The sequence below is a fragment of the Squalius cephalus genome, assembly GCF_949319135.1.
Source record: "Squalius cephalus genome assembly, chromosome: 16".
In the NCBI taxonomy this organism is placed as follows: domain Eukaryota; kingdom Metazoa; phylum Chordata; class Actinopteri; order Cypriniformes; family Leuciscidae; genus Squalius; species Squalius cephalus.
The window spans coordinates 20,595,430-20,601,996 of NC_137137.1; the positions used below are offsets into that span (position 1 = coordinate 20,595,430).

The following is a 6,567-nucleotide window of genomic DNA, read 5'->3' on the forward strand; positions in this document are numbered from 1 at the left end:
TTTTTTTTTTGTGTGCACAAAAGGTATTCTCATCGATTCATAATATTAAGGTTGCACCACTGTAGTTACATGGATTATTTAAACAATGTTTTTACTACCTTTCTGGGCCTTGAAAGTTGCAAAGACGTTTCTGTCTATGGCTGGTTCAGAAACCTCTCAGATTTCATTAAAAATATCTTCATTTGTGTTCTGAAGATGAACGAAGGTCTTACAGGTTTGGAACAACATGAGGGCGAGTAATTAATGATAGAATTTTCACTAATCCTTCAACTAAAAACAACTTGCACTGACATATCTTAAATATGTGACTGCCACTGTTTTGTCTCAAGATGCACACCAGTAATGTTTTTTTTTTTATTAGACATTTTTATAAAAGCTACTTAAATACCCTAATTTTATTAAGGCCTAGACCTGTCTTAAGCTAAGCTCTGTATGGAAACCAGGGCCATATTGTTCATACCAGTAGTCAGCTTAATAAATACTGTCAAGACAATTCACAATTCAGTCTAATATTTATATGAATGGCAAATATGCTAATGACTAACCTCTGAACAAACTCAAGGTGCTGCCTCTTCCTGTACTGCAAGCTGAAGTTATAGGAGGAGGCAAACAGCGCTGCCAGGCCAGTGATGAAGAGGCTGTGATCCTTCACACACACCTTGACCTTCCAAACGTAATGTCCAGCACTGGTTGCTTAGAGATTGACCTGTAATTGAAAAAAAAAAAAAAAATTAAATGAATAAATAAATAATATTAATAATTAAAATAACTATTGTGGGTTTCACTGTGGTTGTCTATCTATTCCTATAAATTAAAATTTTCACCTAAAAATTTAAATTGATTAGGGTTAGAAGAACACTAAAACGCACTGCCATATTATTTTGCTTGTTTTAAGCATAAACTCACTAAATTTTGACTTATTCTTTCAGAAAACAAGACAATTTTTACTTGTCAATTAAATGCTTCTTCATGTAAGAATTTTAGATATCTGGACTGGAAACAAGAAAAAAACATATTTTGCAGTGGAGTGAGTAAATGATGGCTTTTCATTTTAGGTTTAAACTACCCCTTTAATGTTTACATACCAGGAAATAAGGCGTGGACTCTCTGGCAAATGTAGATTGCTGGACATCAGCATTGCAAATTCCTGAAACAATTTTTAAAAAGGACAGCACAACCATGACCAACAGAACCAAAACATAAAACATATTACAGATTAATGAGATTTGTTGAATATCATCTACTTCTTTCATCTGCTTAAGGATAACACCGTCTAACTTCTCTTTGAATGGTGGGAGTAGTTGTAGGACCATTGCATGGCAATCAGGAATACTACATTTGAAAACAGCATTAGGAACATGGATTTTCTTGTGCTAGCAAAATTCTGACAACGATTCAAAAGCACGATCACAGAACTGACACAGCATTTGATAGCATTTTTTTTTTTTTTTTACCATAGACTATAACTGTAACACTAACGTTACTTAAAAGCACTTACATTAGCACTGGACCGTCATCAGATTACAAAGCCTGAAACGAAAAATATATATATCAAAAGCAGGTCATGCAAATAACATGGTATATGTTGCCTATTATGTGAAATATCGAAGTTAACGTTAACGTTAACTTACTTGGTAAACAGGTGGAACAGAGTGAATTGTTTGCGCGGCCGCGGTAGAAAACCGCGTTCGCAAAATCAAAACAAATAAGCATTTGTGAAAACAATGTAGAAATGCGAACGCAAAAAAAAATATATATATATATATATTGGCTTACCGTATCACTCAGTTGAACAATTTTCCATCTTCTCAAACTCTAAATCCCACTAATCGTCACAGGCGCAGGTTATTCAGGTGACAAATTCTTCCATCCGTCTTCATGTAGCACGTTAATGTCGCCCATTTTCTGCTGCGTCACAGGCAACTAATGTTTGAAACACGAACCGAAGCTCACAAAAGCTTAAAAATTGCTCACAGATTCGCAGACACTGCTTATCTTGTTAACAGGAATGATTATTCTGTTCAGTTGAATCCCGCTGACAAATCAAGTTTGCCTGTAGTAGCTACTGTCGGCTCGTCACATTTGAACTGAATTGAGCGCGAAAAAAATCAATCCCACAATGCAGTGCTTTTACAGTATGATACTGTATTACGAATTTATCGGGTTGAAAACAGAAATGTGCTGTATATTTACAGCTGTTCTGTAAAATATACAGCCTAATACTGTATTATGGAAATACAGTACAATTCTGTAGGAAATTCGCTGTAAATTTACAGTAAAGTTTTACAGTGCACTGTAAGCAAAATTATAGGCTACCGTATGCTTAGCACGCATGTGTGCCCTAAACCATACAGAATTTGGCAGACTCCTTCCTTTATCATCTTAAACATATGCTTGATGTGAAAAGAAGGGATCTTTATGAGATGAAAAGCCTCCTCCTGTGATCTGAAATACATTTTACTCAGATTTGGTGGTCCAAAAGTATTTGCACAGTCTACATACACTTCCCTTAAAGGAAAAGTTCATATTCATAGTGTCATATTTACACACCCACATTTTATTGTTTCAGACCCATGTGCTGTTTTTTTTTTTTTTTTTTTTTTTTTTTTTTTGGCACACAAAAACAGAATAGACATGAAACAATTTTTTTTTTAAAAAGGTAAATGATCTGCCTCCTGTATGTCACACCGGTCAAACAGCTGCCTTGTGTGGTAGGTGTGGGTGTTTGGATGAACATTCACTATCAGATCACGCAGCCCAACCTTTAGATCATTAATCAAAGGGCTGTTGATTCTGATAGTGTTTTATTAATGTCTTATCTGAGTAATATAGATCCATGGGAGGTGGAGGGGGTGCTGGTGCCCTCTGCAGAGATGGGCTTTGATCAGCTGCCTGATATGAGGCAACTCAAATGTGACCTGGGTCATTGTGTGGCATGACAGGCACAGGGGAGAGACCACCTGCTGCTGGCCTCACCATTACACTGGATCTGTACAACACAGGTGATATTAAAGAAATAATTATGACATTGACATGCAAAGAAACACCCTGACTGCCCAATGAGAGAAGAGTGCTGTTGAATGCTAAAATACATTTTCTGCTGAATTATGGATTTGACATGATACAGAAATGTTGGGATACTGTACACTTGCTAGCTGTAAACATTGCTCTGCAGTGAATATTTGAGTATTTGGAGTGTTCACTCAAAAATAAACAAATATTTCATCATCTACTCAGTGTCACAGTCACCAGCTCAGTCACCAACTGTAACTTGTCTGCACTACACTTCCCAGCATCCCTTCTGGTCCCCACCTGCACTCAGTCAGCCATCACCACACCTGCTGCTGATCATCACCAGATACTGATTCCCTGCACCTGCAGTCCCTCATCAACACAGCCTATATCAACCTGCATCACCTTCACATCAGGGTCTGGTCTTGTCAAAGTTACTACGAATGTAACTGCTAAGTAAACAGTCAGACTTCTTACCTGAACACTCACCTGAGATCATCAAGTCTCCTGTCCACCGTCCGTCTGTCTCCTGTCCACCGTCCGTCTGTCTCCTGTCCACCGTCCGTCTGTCTCCTGTCCACCGTCCGCCTGTCTCCTGTCCACCGTCCGCCGTCCCGATCCAGATATCCAGTCATCGTGTTCATCCTTCAGAATTTCCACTTCAGTCATCACCTGCTAAGTGTTCATCACCTATTATCAAGTCACCATCATTTTACCTTCGTCTGGTTCCTGCTGTTGTATTATCACTCTGCTTTTACTTAAATAAACCATTTCAAACATCTGTCTGTTCCCTTCTATGAGTGTGACTCTCAGGCTCATGTTGTTCAAAATGTGTTTTTTCTTTCTACATCTGTGGTACACAAAAGGAGATATTTAGCAGAATGTCTAAGCTGCTTTTTCATAATACAATGGTTGTCAAATCACCCCCCCCCCCCCCCCAAAAAAAAAGGACATCCATCTATCTATCTATCTATCTATCTATCTATCTATCTATCTATCTATCTATCTATCTATCTATCTATCTATCTATCTATCTATCTATCTATCTATCTATCTATCTATCTATCTATCTTTTATTTCAAGCTATTTTTATTTCTATGGTTTTAGGAATAACCCTGCCTGAAGATTCATCCAGTGCTGAAATCTGATCATGTTTTAATCTCTACTACAGTGACTCAGTTAAAGATAGATAGATAGATAGATAGATAGATAGATAGATAGATAGATAGATAGATAGATAGATAGATAAACAGGTTGGCAGTGCATTGTTCATGCATCTCATGATTTATAATAACACTCTATTCCCATATCACACATGCAAACACACACATACTCACACAGCAAATGTCACTTTATCTGGGAGTATAGCACCAGCTCAGTCCTTCTGCTTGTGCCAGTAATATATGACATTATACACAGTCCCAGCCATCTGCTGGCAGTGCCTATTTCCCCCTATACTTTCTCTCTCTCTTTCACCTGAGCCAACATCTCATCATCTCAGCCAAACAACCTATTTAAAGTGACATGTAATTCAGAGCAAGGATGGCTTGGAAAAATGAAAGTGTTCTCTCCCGCACGAGGGACATCATAGCTGTGGAGATGTACTCTCTGGCTCATTTGGGAAGATTGATGACTTTTGTTTACTTTTGAGACTTTTCAGGTGAAAGTCCTCATGCCCGCAGAGAGTGAATTTGCTGAAGTGCATTTTTTGGTAATAGATAATGTCTGTGGGTAATGTGATGGTAAACATAACCCCTTTAACACTCTCTTATACAGTTAGAAAGTGATCAATGCACTTCAATGGAGAACATGAAAGGCAAATTGTCAACCTGAATGCCTCACACTTCAATACTGTCTGAATCATAGTGATGCTATTGTAACAATCATATCTGGATTTCTAACAGAGGCAAATCAACAGGCATGGCCAAGGAAATGTAGGCCGCTTTTAGCACAAATATGCCGAAACATTTCAAAACAGTCGCCACTTTGAGCAATAACACAGTGGATCATTTGAGGTTCATCTCAACAAACACATAAATCTAAAGATAAAATTAATGCAGCTGTCTGAGATGCCAAGTAGAGCTGAAATAAGCCATGCATTTATATATACAACTGGATCCATCCAGCGAAATCTAGTTTTAAATTCAAACAGGAATGTCTACATAACCAAACCTTTTTTGTTTTTTTGAAATGAATAAAGTAATGCTTATAATACTTCAAAGGACTTATTCACAATTCAAGTTATTTGGTAACATTGCAAACATACAATGAAGTAGAAATAGTCATCTAAACCTTAAGGCTCCTTGTAAGAGTCATAATCATGTAAACTACTGCAACACCCACCCTCTCTCCTCAGATGCTGGTCTATGGAGAATTGTGGTCTGCTCTTGAACTATCCTCCTCTGCAAGACCGCACGTGGTCAGGGCCAATACAGACAAGGTCATGTCAGGTACACAGTTGCTGCTGCATGTGCACCTACATGGAGGACCTTTGTGATCCTGCCTATATCTCTGTGTATGTGGAAGGACTCTGATGAATTCCAATTTACAGTCTCTGACCTTCTTTATCTCTGGGAGTAAAATGAATGCACAGTTCATCTGACAGCCAGAGGAAAATGGAGAGCCACAAAACATTGTTGTTTGATCTTAGATTTTCGAGTCAAATTGTTTCTGTTGTTAATAAAAGGCAAACACATAAAAAATTACAAACACATATACGCGCGGTCGCGCGCACACAAAATAACTAGCCACAGTACGGTGAGTGAGAGGTGGAATGTACACATAAAATAGGTGCAATTAGTCTACCATCTACAGGAAGAATGACTTTTGAGGTTATGGTAGGGCAGTGAATGTCGATGAATTTACAGCTAATACAAAATTCAGCCTATTGCACTGTAGAAAGCAGACATGTACAGTGTATATATATATCAGATCTTCAAAGGTCAAGTATTTTCACATTAGTCTTGAATCCCTTTTAGTAATAGTTTTCAATGTCAGTGTTATGCACCATTTAGAAGTAAATTGGCAATGCAATTGAAAGAAAGTACTATAATTTGAAATTGTAACAATAATTGAAATGTATTGTCAAGGCAAACATTCAAGCTTTAAAAGCATGTCCATGATAATTGATGAATGATGGACTGATGCATTGAAACATATCAATGCATACCACATTGATTCAGTTCTTGGTTTATTTTGTCCAGATATGTGGAACTGCAGCTTCAGAACAGTCTCATCCAGGATTGTCCAGACCTTATTCTATCAGTCCTCAGAGAACCTAGATGAGTTAGTGTTGACCTTACTGTAGATGACTATTTCTACTTCATTGTATGTTTGCAATGTTACCAAATAACTTCAATTGTGAATTAGTCTGTATGTGTGTGGGGAAGGACTCTGATGAATTCCAATTTACAGTCTCTGACCTTCTTTATCTCTGGGAGTAAAATGAATGCACAGTTCATCTGACAGCCAGAGGAAAATGGAGAGCCACAAAACATTGTTGTTTGATCTTAGATTTTCGAGTCAAATTGTTTCTGTTGTTAATAAAAGGCACAG

At 37.7% G+C, this 6,567-nt stretch overlaps 1 long non-coding RNA gene across 1 annotated transcript; it reads right to left on the minus strand.

Annotated features, from left to right (window-relative positions):
• Nucleotides 1–1,291: 1,291 nt before the first annotated feature.
• LOC307173331 lies at nt 1,292–1,862 on the minus strand. Its single transcript, XR_013823831.1, has 3 exons — nt 1,777–1,862; nt 1,499–1,530; nt 1,292–1,332 (listed from the first exon to the last, which is right to left on the minus strand). It is a non-coding gene; the product is annotated as an uncharacterized lncRNA (long non-coding RNA).
• Nucleotides 1,863–6,567: the final 4,705 nt, after the last annotated feature.